Source organism: Orcinus orca, chromosome 2 (genome assembly GCF_937001465.1).
Source record: "Orcinus orca chromosome 2, mOrcOrc1.1, whole genome shotgun sequence".
NCBI lineage: Eukaryota > Metazoa > Chordata > Mammalia > Artiodactyla > Delphinidae > Orcinus > Orcinus orca.
In genome coordinates this window covers 134,439,417-134,454,318 of record NC_064560.1, presented here as the reverse complement: position 1 = coordinate 134,454,318, position 14,902 = coordinate 134,439,417, and the positions used below count along the sequence as shown (strand labels likewise).

At 40.0% G+C, this 14,902-nt stretch overlaps 1 protein-coding gene across 17 annotated transcripts in view; it reads right to left on the bottom strand.

Moving 5' to 3' along the window:
- AP4S1 (adaptor related protein complex 4 subunit sigma 1) overlaps window positions 1-14,902 on the bottom strand; it is an 82,993-nt gene that overhangs the window by 54,114 nt on the left and 13,977 nt on the right. For 6 of the 17 annotated variants that reach the window (XM_033409935.2, XM_049706805.1, XM_049706806.1 and 3 more), the window contains one exon: window positions 14,012-14,107. The exons of the other annotated variants lie outside the window; for them this stretch is intronic. The gene's annotated coding sequence lies outside the window, so the exon portion shown is untranslated. The remainder of the gene's footprint in view (window positions 1-14,011; window positions 14,108-14,902) is intronic. 17 annotated transcript variants of the gene reach the window in all.

The following is a 14,902-nucleotide window of genomic DNA, read 5'->3' as shown; positions in this document are numbered from 1 at the left end:
TTTTAAGAAAACGCACCTAAAAATTAGAAAAATATGCTGATAAGGCTATATAAGGAAACAGATATGTATATGTTATTAGCAATCCCTTAATTTGTTACAAATTTTCTACAATGAAACCTGGTAGAATGTAACAAAAAGAATCATGAAAGTGATTCTACTTTTCAACTCAAGCACTTCAGTCTTGGGAATCTATCCTAAGGTATAATTAAAAATCCATATGCATGAAAACATTTACAGCAACATCATTTACAGTAGTGAAAAATAAAACAAGCCCAGATACTACAAACTGAGAGCCAAGTTAAATGAACACCAACTTGATGTCTTTTAACCATTAAAATAAATATGCAGACTATGAGAATGGGAAAATGTAGATAACATAATGTTAAATCACAAAATCAGAACACCAAATTTATACCCATAATGATTATGTAGAAAGAACATCTGTATAGATAAAGATTAAAAAGACCAGACAGAAATCATGCAAAAACAAGAAATAAAACAAACAACAAAAGGACAAAAAGAAAAAGAGACCAAACAGATGAACCTTGAAAAAACTACTGAAGTGAAAGAAGCTAGTCACAAGGATGACATGTTATATGATTCCATGTATATGAAATGCTCAGAATAGGCAAATCTGTAGAGACAGAAAGTAGATAAAGGGTTGCCAGGAGATGGGGGTTTGGAGGGTGAGGTCTAAGAAATGTGGGGTTGTGGTGATGGCTGCACAAATATGTGAATATATAAAAGCCATTGAATTGTATACTTTAAATGGGTGGTTTTTATGGTATGTGAATTATATCACAATAAAGCTTTTAAAAAGAGACTGACAGACGAGACAATCTGGAAGAGCTCCTAACAGCCAAAGCTAGAAAGATGTGAACAACAAATAACATGGTTCTGGATTATAACCCAAAGTATAAAATAAGTACACATGAGTACATACTGATTTAAATATATGATGGAATAAATAAATGGGACAGAAGAGTATCAAACATATATGCTGATACTCTCTCCTCCAGGAGGTAGAGATTAATTCTCCCCTTCCATCTGAGGGTTAGCTGAACCTAGTGGCTCACTTCCAAAGAACAGAAGATAGGAATGGAAAATAGTAACTTTATAGTAGAAAACCTGGCACACACCACCTTAGCCAAGTGATGAAGGCTAAATCATCACGATGTCATGTTCCACCCCTGCCACCATATGACATGATAAGAGTACTTCACCTCTGTGGTATTCTTCCCCAAACCCATAATCCCATTCTAATCATGAGAAAATACATTACACAAACCCACAGTAAAGGATATTCTAAAAAATATCTGAGGCTTCCCTGGTGGCGCAGTGGTTGAGAGTCTGCCTGCCGATGCAGTGGACATGGGTTCGTGCCCTGGTCCGGGAAGATCCCACATGCCGCGGAGCGGCTAGGCCCATGAGCCATGGCCGCTGAGCCTGCGCGTCCGGAGCCTGTGCTCCGCAACGGGAGAGGCCACAACAGTGAGAGGCCCGCGGACCGCAAAAAAAAAAAAAAAAAAAAAATCTGAGCTGTACTCCCTGAAACGTGAAAAACAAGGAAAGCATGAGAACCTATCACAGGTCAGAGAAGATTTAAGGAGATAATAATGACTACATGCAGTGTGGTATCCTGCAGGGGCTCACAGAACAGAAAAGGATATTAATGAAAAACTGGTGAATAGTCTAAGTTTGGTTAATAATAATGCTACCCAAGTTGTTTTTTTAGATTTGACAAATGTACCATGGTAATGCGAGAAGATAACATTAGGGGAGATAGGTGAGGGTATACAGAAATTCTCTGTACTATCTTTGCAACGTTTTTATAAATCTAAAATTATTCCAAATACGGGGAGTTCCCTGGTGGCCTAGTGGTTAGGATTCCAGGCTTTCAATGTCATGGCCTGGGTTCAATCCCTGGTCAAGAAACCGAGATCCTGCAAGCCTCGTGGTGTGGCCAAAAATAAATCAATAAAATAACATAAAATAATTCCAAATAAAAAGTTGACTAAAATAAAAAAGAGACCTACAAGTATTTCTATCAAAGTGAAGACGGCTTGTTTGCTGGTGTGTATATTTAGTTATATTTGGTTCTATTGCTTAAATATCTGAATTTTTATCAGTATAATATAGATGTTTAGGTATGAGGTTCATTTTTATTAACATTCTCACTGATTATACTTGTCTTTCCTATTTTAGCTAAGAGACATGCTAATCTTATTTATCTACTTATTTATTTATTTACTTATGTTGCGTCGTGCAGCATGTGGGATCTAAGTTCCCTAACCAGATCGAACCCGTGCCCCTCAGCATTGGGAGCTCGGAGTCTTAACCACTGGACCGCCAGGGAAGTCCTGAGACATGCTAATTTTAATAGGTAAGGTGTGTGTATGTGCATAAATGTGTATGTTGTATAAATGGCTTAGTCTGCCAGTCTGTCAGGCTCTATTCTGACCTAGATAACATCTTGATCTCCCATTCATCTTTCTACCACATATAATCATTTGGGAACCTTCCCTCCTTTTCCTTAGCCCATGGGTTGGCAAACTTTTTCTGAAAAGGGCCAGGTAATATTTTAGGCTTTGAGGGCCATGTGGCCCCTTTCACAACTACTCAATCAGTCTGCCACTGCAGGATGAAAGTAGCCACACATGATGTAAATAATATGTAAAGAAATGGGTATAACTGTGTTCCAATAAAACTTTACTTATAAAAATAGTCAGCAACTGGATTTCATCTGCAGGCTGTCATTTGCTCTACTCTAGACCAGTGCTCATCAAACTTAATGAGCACATAAATCATTTGGGGAGCATATTAAAATACAGAATCTGATTCAGTATGTCTGGGGCAGGGACCATACTCAGTGCATCAAAGTGTTAAAGACTCATTAAAGTACACACGTACAAGGTCATGAAGTCTGCCTTTCTGCTTATGAAATCATATCAAGTAACACCAACTGAGTGCTCACTAGGTACAAGACAGTAAAGGAAGAGAGTAAACAGAAACACAGGCATTACAGGTAATTTCTTTCATTTGTTCATGGATCTTAATCCCTACTGTGCTGGATAAGAGGGCAATCTGGCTTGACATGTCACCCACAGATCCTCAGGTTCATCCAGTTGATTTGGCTGGCTTGGGTGGCAGCCCCATCCCTCATGGCCCCAGGTAGTCTCTCTCAAAGTTGTACATATATTGGAATACAGTGACATTTCCAAGAAGCAGAGAATCATTCTTTTGCCAAGGATTTACCAGTAGCTGACGAGAATATTTCACTTCACCTCAAGAAATTACAACAATGCATTTAGACCCTTATGTCACACCAAATATAAAAATTAACTCAAAATAGATCATAGACCTAACTGTAAGAGGTAAAACTATAAAACTTTTAGAAGAAACAGATTTAAGACCAAATGCATAATCCATAACAGAAAAAAAAATTTTGACGAACTGGATTTTATCAGATCGAAAAACTTATACTTTAAAAGATACCATTAAGAAAATGAAAAGGCACAGACTGGGAGAAATTATTTGCAAATCATATATCTGATAAAGGACTTGTATCTAAAATATATAAAAGACTTTTAATAGGAAGACATGCATCACAATTAAAAAATAAACAAAGAGGACCTACTGTATAACACAGGGAATTATATTCAATATCTTGTAATAACCTGTAATGGAAAAGAATCTGAAAAAGAATATATATAGGGACTTCCCTGGTGGTCCAGTGGTTAAGAATCCGTCTTGCAATGCAGATTCGATCCCTGTTCCATCCCTGGTCAGGGAACTAAGATCCCAGATGCCTCGGGGCAACTAAGCCCGCGCGAGCTGCAACTACTGAGCCCACAAGCCACAACTAGACAGAAGTCCGTGCACCACAACGAAAGATCCCGCATGCCACAACTAAGGCCCAACGGAGCCAAAAATAAATAAATTAAAAAAAAAGAATACACACAAACACACATTGTACACCTGTACACTGTGTATCGCTGTACACCTGAAACACTGTAAATCAACTATACTTCAATAGAAAAAAGAACAATGGATCTGAAAATACATTTGAACAAACAGGATATATGAATGGCTAATAAGCACATGAAAAGATGTTCAGCATCATTAAACCTTAGGAAAATGCAAATTAAAACTATAACAAGATACCACTTCACACCCACTTGAATAGCTATAACAAAAAATGCAGAAAATAACACGTACTGGCCAGGAACCCTTATATGGTACTGGTGGAAATGTAAATGTTACAGTCACTTTTTTTTTAGTTGAAGTATAGTTGATATACAATATTATATGTTACAGGTGTACAGTATAGTGATTCACAATTTTTAAAGGTTATACTCCATTTATAGTCATAAAACATTGGCTATATTTCCTGTGTTGTACAATATATCCTTGTACCTTATTTTATACATACTAGTTTGTACTTCTGAATCCCCTACCCTTATATTGCCCTGCCCCACTTCCCTCTCCCCACTGGTAACTATATCTGTAAGTCTGTTTCTTTTTTGTTATACTCGTTTGTTGTATTTTTTCAATTCCACATATAAGTAATAACAGAGTATTTGTCTTTCTCTGCCCGACTTATTTCACTTAGCATAATAACCTCTAGGTCCATCCACATTGTCGCAAATGGCAGAGTTTCATTTTTTCTAATAGTTCAGTAATATTCCATTGCATATACATATACCACATCTTCTTTATCCATTCATCTGTTGATAGACACTTAGGTTGCTTCCATATCTTGGCAATCATAAATAATGCTGCTATGAACATTGGGGTGCATGTATCTTTTCTAATTAGTGTTTTTATTTCTTTCAGATATACACCTAGGAGTGGAATTGCTGGGTCATATGGTAGTTTTATATTTCGTTTTTTGAGAACCCTCCATACTGTTTTCCACAGGGATTGCACCAGTTTACATTCTCACCAACACTGTATGAGAATTCCCTTTTCTCCACATCCTTGCCAACATTTGTTATTCGTGCTTTTTTTGATGATAGCCATTCTGACAAGTGCGAAGTGATATCTCATTGTGGTTTTTTTTTTTTTTTCCTTTGGTACGCAGGCCTCTCACTGTTGTGGCCTCTCCCGTTGCGGAGCACAGGCTCCGGACGCGTGGGCTCAGCGGCCATGGCTCACGGGCCCAGCCGCTCCACGGCATGTGGGATCTTCCCGGACTGGGGCATGAACCCGTGTCCCCTGCATCGCCAGGCGGACTCGCAACCACTGCGCCACCAGGGAAGCCCTCATTGTGGTTTTGAGTTGCATGTCTCTGACAATTAGCAACGTGAGCATCTTTTTCTTGTTCCTGTTGGCCATCTGTATGTCTTCCATGGAAAAATGTCTTTTCAGGTCTTCAGTGCATTTTTTAATTGGGTTGTGTATTTTTTTTTATTGAGTTGTATGAGCTGTTTATATATTTTGGATATTAACCCCTTATCAGTCATATCATTTGCAAATATTTTCTCCCATTCTGTGGGTTGTCTTTTTGTTTCCTTTGCTGTGCAAAATTTTTAAGTCTAATTAGGTCTCATTTGTTAATTTTTGCTTCTATTTTCTTTGTTTTAGAAAACAGATTCCAAACAATATAGCTACAATTTATGTCAAAGAGCATTCTGCTTATGTTTTCCTCCAAGAGTTTTATGGTTTCTGGTCTCAGATTTAGGTCTTTAATCCATTTTGGGTTTATTTTTGTATATGGTGTTAGACAATGTTCTAATTCAGCAGTCCCAACCTTTTTGGCACCAGGGACTGGTTTCGTGGAAGTCAATTTTTCCAGATGGGGCAGGGGGCAGAGACATGGTGGTTCAGGCAGTCATGCGAGAGATGGGGAGTGGCAGATGAAGCTTCATTCGCTCGCCCGCCACTCACCTCCTGCTGTGCGGCCTGGTTCCTAACAGGCCGTGGACTGGTTCGGGTCCATGGCCCAGGGGTTGGGGACCCCTGTTCTAATTCATTCTTTTACATGTAGTTGTCCAGTTTTCCCAGCACCACTTATTGAGGAGACTGTCTTTTCTCCATTGTACATTCTTGCCTGGTTTGTCAAAGATTAATTGACCATAAATGCATGGATTTATTTCTGGGATGTATATTTTGGTCCATTGATCTCTATGTCTGTTTTTGTGCTAGTACCATACTGTTCTGATTACTGTAGTTTTATAATATAGTCTGAAGTCAGGAAGTGTGATTCCTCCTGCTCTGTTCTTCTTTCACAAGATTGTTTTGGCAATTCAGGGTCTTTGGTATTTCCATACAAATTTTAAAATTATTTGTTCTAGTTCTGTGAAAAATACCATTGGTATTTTTAAAAAATTATTGTTAATTTCTTTCTTTTTTTTTGGCTGCGTTGGGTCTTCGTTGCTGTGCACGGGCTTTCTCTAGTTGCGGCGAGCCCATTGGTATTTTTATAGGGATAGCACTGAATCTGTAGATTGCCTTGGGTAGCATGGTCATTTTAACAATATTGCTTCTTCCAATCTAAGAATACAGTATATCTTTATATCTATTTGTGTCATCTTCAAGTTCATTCATCAGTGTCTGATAGTTTTCCAAGTACAGGTCTTTTACCTCTTAGGTAGGTTTATTCCTAGGTATTTTATTCTTTTTGATGTGATAAGAACTGGGTCTTCTTTTTTTTTTTTTGGCCATGCCACATGGCTTGTGGGATCTTAGTTCCCCGACCAGGGATCGAACCCGCACCCTCAGCAGTGAATACACGGAGTCCTAACTACTGGACTGCCAGGGAATTTTGATGTGATGATAAATGAGATCGTTTCCTTAATGTCTCCTTCTGATAGTTCATTGTTAGTTTATAGAAATGCAACGATTTCTGTATATTAATTTTGTATCATGCATAAATGATACAGCCACTTTGGAAAACAATTTGGCAGTTTCTTAAAATGATAAAGATGAACTTACCATATTATCCAGAGATTCTACTTCTAAATATATACCCAAGAGAAATGAAAACATATGTCCACAAAAATAATTTGTACATGAATGTTCATAAAAGCATTACTCTTAATAGACAAAAAGTAGAAACAAACCAAATGTCCACCAGCTAATGAATGGATTAAAATAAATGGGGTGTATCTACCGACAAGGGAAAACTATTCAACAGCAAATGAGAAGAAAACACTGCCACATGCTACAAAATGGATGAACCTTTAAAACATTGTTAAGTGAAAGAAGCCAGATGCAAAATACTATTGCACAATTCTATTAATACGAAATGCCCAGAAAAGGCTAATCTATCGAGATAGAAAGCATATTAGTAGTTACCTAGGGCCAGGAGAGAAAGGTCTGGGGGAAAACGGGGATGGGTTTCTTTTTAGGATGATGAAAATCTGCAAACACTGCATTTATTATCATGGTAATATTTGCACAACTTCGTAAAGTTACTAAAATAGTACATGTACATGTATATTATATAAAGTTCAGAGCTACTATAATAAGCATAAAAGGAAGGAATTATACCAAAATGTATTTTGCTTAAATCTGGATGGTAGGATTAGGGGCAATTTTTATTCTCTATCCTTACTTTGCTTTCTTTCCCAAGTTTTAAGAGATGTCTTACTTTTTGTGTTACACACAAAAAAGTTTGTTTAAAAAATGTTGAGCTGGGCTACCCTGGTGGCGCAGTGGTTAAGAATCCACCTGCCAATGCAGGGGACATGGGTCCGAGCCCTGGTCCAGGAAGATCTCACGTGCTGTGGAGCAACTAAGCCCGTGTGCCACAACTACTGAGCCTGCGCTCTAGAGCCCATGTTCCTCAACAAGAGAAGCCACCGCAATGAGAAGCCCACACACTACAATTAAGAGTAGCCCCTGCTCGCCACAACTAGAGAAAGCTCGCATGCAGCAACAAAGACCCAACACAGCCAAAAATAAATAAAAATAAATTTATAAAAAAAAATGTTGAGCTGCATTATATAATTTTACAAAATTAGCCAACTGAAAAATAAATGTTTACTTTAATAATGAAGCTATTGTTTCATTTACTGTGGCATTTCTAAATGCCATACTTCTGTAAAATATGTACTCTTTTTCAAAATGGATGTGCTGGACTTCCCTAGTGATGCAGTTGGTTAAGAATCCGCCTGCCAATTCAGGGGACACAGGTTCGATCCCTGGTCTAGGAAGATCCCACATGCCTCGAAGCAACTAAGCCTGTGTGCCACAACTACTGAGCCTGTGCTCTAGAGCCCGAGAGCCAAAACTACTGAACCCTTGTGCTACAACTACTGAAGCCTGCGTGCCTAGAGCCCGTGCTCCACAACAAGAGAAGCCACCACAATCAGAAGCCTGCAACAAAGAGTAGCTACCCCTCACAGCAACTAGAGAAAGCCTGAGCACAGCAACGAAGACCCTACACAGCCTAAAAAAATTAAAAATAAAATAAAATTTCTAAAAAAAAAAAAAGGATGTGCTGAGAGCATCTAATCAATATGGCCTAACTCAGGAAACATGGATCTAGCAAGTGCTAGATTCTATTTGCCACAGCATGTTGATTCATTCCGTAGGCCTTGAAGTTATTTAGCTATTTCTGAATTTCTCCATCCTTGAGTGAGAGGAAATAATACTGGTCATTAGCAGATTTTCATCTAATTTGGATCACCTCCCTCAGAGTTTGTAATACGTTATACAATCTTTTTTTTATACACCAGAACAGTTTGTTTCTTTGCTTCAAAATTTACTGGAATTCTGAGATAATTCAGTTTTCTCATCTGTCAACTGGGAATAAAGACAGCTACTTCACAGACTTTCTGTCAGGACAAAAAGAGGTGAAGGAAATGCAAAGCACTCAACAGAGTCCCCCTTTTCCCTCCTCATCCTCTTCCTCAGTGTAGTTTGCACATTCTTCCCAATGGATTCTTTCTACTGCAGTTCTAAGATGACTGAAATTTGACTTCAAGAAACCCATTACCAGGTGCTTTTCTTTCCATCCATTTTCCTCCCTGCTCCCTATCTCTCCCCCTCTCTCTAAATCTCTCCTTTATGATTCAGAATACATTTTTTTAGTAGCTTCAGCTGAGACTTTTACTTTCTGTTAAATCCCTGGGTCACTCAAGAAATATTTCAACCACATTTGATTAATTTTGAATGTGTGCTATTTTACTTAAATAGTTTTAAAATAATTAAAACATTTAAAAATGTTAAATTCCAAACAAATTAGGATTTGCAGGAATCCTGAAGCTAACAGTTTTGCAGAAAAATTACGAAAGTGCTTTGAGAATAAACCTTAATAGTCTGGTCTACCATTTTTCTAGCAGTATATCTGAAAATTTTCTAATGCTTCATGTGATCCTCAGATCTTGATCTAAAGTCATTTTGGTAAATTGATCAAAAAGTCTCATCAGGACTTCCCTGGTGGCCCAATGGTTAAGACTCTGCACTTCCACTGCAGGGGGAAGAGGTTCGATCCCTGGTCGGGGAACTAAGATCCCGAGTGCCATGAAGTGCAGCCAAAAAAATAGAAAGAAAAGTCTCATCAAATTCTGGTTTAAGATATACAATATAAATCCAAGGGACTCCCCTGGTGGTGCAGTGGATAAGTATCCGTGTGCCAATGCAGGGGACACGGGTTCGATCCCTGGTCTGGGAAGATACCACATGCTGCAGAGCAACTAAGCCCGTGTGCCACAACTACTGAGCCTGCACTGTAGAGCCCACAAGCCACAACTACTGAAGCCCGAGTGCCACAACTACTGAAGCTCATGTGCCTAGAGCCCGTGCTCTGCAACAAGAGAAGCCACCACAATGAGAAGCCTGCACACTGCAAAGGAGGCCCAGCTCGCCACAACTAGAGAAAGCCTGCACGGAGCAACAAAGACCCAATGCAGCCAAAAAAATAAAAATTAAGCCTTTAAAAAAGAAAAAAAAAAAAATATATATATATATAAATCCAAATAAGAATGGTTATTTGTACACCAACATCATTAATCCTTAGGAAAATGCAAATTAAAACCACAAGATACCATTTCACACCCATTTAAAACACATACATAGGGCTTCCCTGGTGGCGCAGTGGTTGGAAGTCTTCCTGCTAATGCAGGGGACACGGGTTCGAGCCCTGGTCTGGGAGGATCCCACATGCCGCGGAGCAACTAGGCCCATGAGCCACAAGTACTAAGCCTGCGCGTCTGGAGCCTGTGCTCCCCAACAAGAGAGGCCGCGATAGAGAGAGGCCCACGCACCACGATGAAGAGTAGCCCCCACTTGCCACAACTAGAGAAAGCCCTCGCACAGAATCGAAGACCCAACACAGCAAAAATAAATAAATAAATTAATAATAATAATAAAAAGAATACGGTCTTTGAATGCAGAGAATGTGCTTTAAAAAAACACAAACACATACATAATAATAGCAGAAACCAGCTGGAAGCTTTACCAAAACGGATGGATGTTGTATTTTTGGAGACGTTCAAGTATCAGACTTTCTATCTTAAACAGGGCGTGGGGTGGGGGGGGTGAACTGAGGAATTCTTAAGGTCTTTACAGCAGTATGATTGAAGCAGGGGAGAAAAGCCATATTTCAAAAACTGAGGATGAGGAGTTTATATACTATAAATAGACCATTACATTGTCTGTCCAAAAGTACTTGTTTTATTTTTATTCGTTAGTCATTTATGTGTGTGTGGAGTGGGGGATGGAGGGATTGAGAATAGACTGTCCATTAGTCATTTGCCAAAGAGGTGCTCACTATCAGATCTGGTGGTGGTTGGAGCTGTGCAGTTTAAAGCTACAAAATCTTAAAGGCTGGAGTTCATAGAGTCTGTTCTTATTGTTGTTATCTTACCTTCCACTCTTAGAATAGAAAACCTGCTTTCAGGTAAGTAACCGGACTCAACCTTCCCTTTACTACACACAACGGAGATAATGACAGGTATCTTTAAAAATAAAAATAAAAATTTTTCTTCTAAAATTGTATTCTTTTTGGTTTTAATGTCAAGGGTAACTTATTTTGAAATTTAAAATAACATTAAAAAGGGGAACTAAATGTTTACTTTGACAAAACATGGGCATGGGCCATTAGTGAAGAAACACTTCTGGTGGTAAACCTTATTCCAAATTGTTTGGTTAATTAGCCATACAAATTAAATATTTGTGCTTAGTGCCTAAAACTCTTCATCAAAATTTTGGATTAACAAAGACATCTAATATCTTAATTTTAGAGAAGAGGAAGCAGGGACCAAGAGATCTAGGGGTCTTATGGATGGGCTCCTCCCAGGACTTGCTATTGTGATGTTACAATGTGTCAATAAGAAAGAACTCCAGCAGAGAAGTAGGATTACTATGTATTACTTCCCTTTCCTATGAAATGGAGTATCAAGTTACCTCTCAGATTGAAAATACTTCAAACAAAATGTTTCGGATTTTGATAAATTTAACCCTGTATTTCTTTTTTTCTTTAATATTTTATTTATTTATTTATTTATTTATTTATTTATTTAGGCTGTGCTGAGTCTTAGTTACAGTGGCACAAAGGATCTTTTAGTTGTGGCACGTGGGCTTCTTAGTTGTGGCATGCGAACTCTTAGTTGTGGCATGCATGCGGGATCTAGCTCCCCAACCAGGGATTGAATCCAGGCCCTCTGCACTGGGAGTGCATAGTCTTACCCACTGGAACACCAGGGAAGTCTCAACTCTGTATTTCTTAAATTAGGTTTTGTCAATTCTTGTTGGACATCTGATTTCCAGTGAAAACTGTGAAAGACTACGGAGATAGATTATTCTCATATTTTTTCCCTCTTCCGAAGAGTAGTGATCTTCTAATAGCTTTGCACTAGGACTCAAGTGATAAGCCTGTAAGCACTCTTACAGGGTCAAATACAATGTTACAGATTTTTAAATTCAAATCAAACTAGAGGAGTTGAGAATTAAAATTTGATTTGCTAATGGCTCCTATAGTTTTATGTCAAACAAAGAAGAAACAAACAAACAAACCCCAACTGGGATTCAGAGGTATCTCACTTTATACAAAAGTCTATAGACTTCCCTAGTGGTCCAGTGGTTAAGACTCTGCGCTTCCACTGCAGGCGACACGGGTTTGATCCCTGGTTGGAGAACTAAGATCCCACATGCCACGTGGCCAAAAAAAAAAAAAAAAGTCTATAGAAGTATAAAGTCTATAAAAAAGTTGACTATAGGGGCTTCCCTGGTGGCACAGTGGTAGAGAGTCCGCCTGCCGATGCAGGGGACATGAGTTCGTGCCCCCGTCCGGGAAGATCCCACATGCCGCGGAGCTGCTGGGCCCGTGAGCCATGGCCGCTGAGCCTGCGCATCCGGAGCCTGTTGCTCCGCAACGGGAGAGGCCACAACAGTGCGAGGCCCGCGTACCGCAAAAAAAAAAAAAAAAAAAGTTGACTATAAATTAAAATGTAATACCCAAATTATGGAAAATGTTTCTATAAAACCATCACTCCATAGTTTACCGACAATTAACTTGTTTCAACATTACACGGTCTTTTACTTTAGTGTTCACATTACCTGGGGGAAAAAATTAGTAACCATGTAGAATTTTTCCCAAAAAATGTGTAAGAAAATACTACTACAGGGGGGTGAAATCAAGATGGTGTACTAGGAGGACGCGGAATTTGCATCTCCTCACAACTAGGGCATCTACCAGGCGCCGGTGAGGGACCACAGACACCTAAGAGGATGGGAGGAACCCCCAGCAACCAGGTTGGATGAGGGCCGTGGGGGGAGTGAGGGGGAGGAGGAGTGTTGTCGGGATGGGACTGGCACCTCTGAAGGGCAGCTGGGGGAGGGGAAGGGATCCCACGTCCCAAGGGGAAATTGGGGAACCACTGGGAGGGCAGAGGATCAAAAGGGAGAGTGGCCAGGTTTCCCTGCCCACTTGAGCCCCCAGGAACCTGCTGGTAGCCCAGGCCTGATCCTCTGCCCACCTAGGCACCCTCCAGCTGCGCAGGTCCTGAGGGAGTGGGAGGGTGGGAAGGAGGAGCACAAGTAAAGTCCAGACCTATGGGACTGGCCCCCCTGAGGGGGGGCTGCGGGAGGGGAGGAGTTCCTACACACAGTGGAACCCATCTATGGTTACGGGTCCAGCAGCAACCAGGGTGACCCTGGGGCAGACAGTGTGGGAAGGGTGAAAAGGAACGGAAGAGAACGCTGCCAATGCTTTCCCTGTCCACTTAGGCTCTGGGAACCCTTTTGGGCTCCCAGGCCTAATCCTGCGCCCTCGGAGTCTCCCTCCTGACGTGCAGAGCCCAAGCCCCGCCCCTACACCTCCACCCAGGGCACTGCCTCCAAACTCCAGAACTCCACACTCCAGAGGCCCTTGTTTTGACATCTGCCTCTCCCCTTCTGTGCAGGTCCTAAGCAGAGGCCCTGCCCCACGCTTGAACATAACCTGCCTAGGCCACACCCCACGCTCAAACGTCACCACCCCCACCTGCCTAGGTCCCACCCCACCCTAAACCCCGCCCCTGCCTAAGTTCCACCCCCTGCCTAAACTCCGTCCCCATAGCCAAGGCTTTTTTTTTTTCTTTTCTTTTTCCTCTTTTAGATTGCGGTTCTGTTTTATCTTGTTGATTCATTGTTATTGATTCTTTTATACTTTTATTTTTCATAATAAATCTTTTATTTTTCTAATTTTATTTTATTCTTTATACTTTGTTATTCTTCTCTCCTTTTGGCTTGTTCCCAACTCTCCTTTTATTTTTTTCTTTTTCTGTTATGGTTGTATTTTACCTTGTTGCAGTTGTTTCAACGATATTTTATTTTTCCTAATATATTTTTATCTTTCTAATTTTATTTTGTTTAAATTCTTTGATATTGTACTGCTCCTTTCTTTCTTTCTTCCTTCCTTTTTTTTTTGCTGTGCCACAAGGCTTGTGGGATCGTGGCTCCCAGGCTGGAGGTCGGGCCCAAGCTCCTGTGGTAGGAACTCCAAGTCCAAACTGCTGGACTAATAGAGAACCTCAAACCCCAGGGAATACCAATCGGAGTGATGACTCCCATAGGTCCTCACCTCAGCACCAAGACCCAGCTCTATCCAACTACCTGTAAACTCCAGTGCTGCACATCTCAGGCCAAACAACCAGTGAGGCAGGAAAACAGCACCACCCTTAAAAAAAAAAAAAAATGAAACGACAAAAAAAAATGTTACAGATAAAGGAGCAAGGTAAAAACCTACAAGACCAAATAAATGAAGACGAGATAGGCAACCTACCTGAAAAATAACTCAGAGTAATGATACTAAAGATGATCCAAAATCTTGGACACAGAATGGAGAAAATACAAGAAACATGTAACAAGGATCTAGAAGAACTACAGAGCAAACAAACAGTGATGAACAACACAATTATTGAAACTGAAAATACCCTAGAAGGAATCAATAACAGAATAACTGAGGCAGAAGAATGGATAAGTGAGCTGGAAGATAAAATGGTAGCAATAACTGCCAGGGAGCAGAAGAAAGAAAAAAGAATGAGAAGAATTGAGGACAGTCTCAGAGACCTCTGGAACAACATTAAACGCACCAACATTCGAATGATAGGGGTCCCAGAAGAAGAAGAGAAAAAGAAAGGGTCTGAAAAATATTTGAAAAGATTATAGTCAAAAACTTCTCTAACATGGGAAAGGAAAATAGTCAATCAAGTCCAGGAAGCACAGAGAGTCCCATACAGGATAAACCCAAGGAGAAACACACCAAGACACATATTAATCAAACTATCAAAAATTAAATACAAAGAAAAAATATTAAAAGCCACAAGGGAAAAGCAACAAATAACATACAAGGTAGTCTCCACAAGGTTAACAGCTGATCTTTCAGCAGAAATTCTGCAAGCCAGAAGGGAGTGGCAGGACATATTTAAACTGATGAAAGGGAAAAGCCTACAACCAAGATTACTCTACTCAG